A 985-nucleotide genomic window follows, 5' to 3' on the forward strand; every position below is an offset into this window, starting at 1 on the left:
CTGAGTAGTCACTGTATAAAAAATACCTTAAGGGGACAAAGCTAAAGAATGTTTCCCTGTAATTCCAACACTGAGTTTAGGCCTTTTGGGATTTGTGCTATTTGTTTCAGAAGTGAAAAGTCGCTTTGATACATGAGGACTTTTATCCATATTTCCTGCAGAAACTGCTGTTTCTACTGGATGCTGCAATGAACTTGTGAAGGTAATCAAAGGAGAACATACCTCTGAAAAGCTATTAGGCATTATTTATGGCAAAATATTTTTACAATCAGCTTTAGACAAAGGCACATTGATAACAGGACTATCTGTTGATCTTGATTCAGAGTCAGAAACTGGCAAGACAGTCTTTGCTGCTGATCTAGGAGTCACATGACTCCTACATGTGACTTTTAGTGACTACATGTGACTTTTAGTCATGTGAATAAAAGGCTGTAATTCGTGAGCATTATCTTTCCTGAAGTGACCATACCTTTTTCTCCTTGAACATGAGCCTGAGACAACTCTGTTCAATATGTTTGAAATGACTGGTTTTGAATTTGAGGTCATCCAACAAAGATCACATCAGCATCTTCATTTACATGTTTCACTTCAACGAAGATCAGTTCAGCATCTTCATCATCTACTTGTTTGGTTTGTCCCATGCTTTTCAGTGGTTCTGGCTCTTGTTCTTCTTCACATAATATACACAGTGGTTCCATATTTTAAATAATTTTTTATTCTTGAAGGGTGCGGCCACAAGTCCAAGTGCTTTCTTTTATATAAACTGCCACTTAAGTATAAACATACTACATATAAGTTAAGTACAGAAAAATGCACTATCTGATTATATCCAAAACTCTAGGGTAGTTATAAACACACTTATCTTACAGATAAAGACACTAAGTATCAAAGAGAATAAATGACAGCTGAAAAACCTATGACTATAAGTCTACATAACTCTAGAATCATAGCTTTGTCCCATGTTGATTTTAATCTCTTCTATTTA

The 985-nt window shown here is 35.3% G+C and overlaps 1 pseudogene; it reads right to left on the reverse strand.

Moving 5' to 3' along the window:
- Window positions 1-6: 6 nt before the first annotated feature.
- The window catches only part of LOC105000130, a 23181-nt pseudogene continuing 22202 nt past the window's right edge, over window positions 7-985 (reverse strand).

The sequence above is a fragment of the Bison bison genome, unplaced genomic scaffold (assembly GCF_000754665.1).
Source record: "Bison bison bison isolate TAMUID 2011002044 unplaced genomic scaffold, Bison_UMD1.0 scf7180017864368, whole genome shotgun sequence".
Classification (NCBI taxonomy): Eukaryota; Metazoa; Chordata; class Mammalia; order Artiodactyla; family Bovidae; genus Bison; species Bison bison.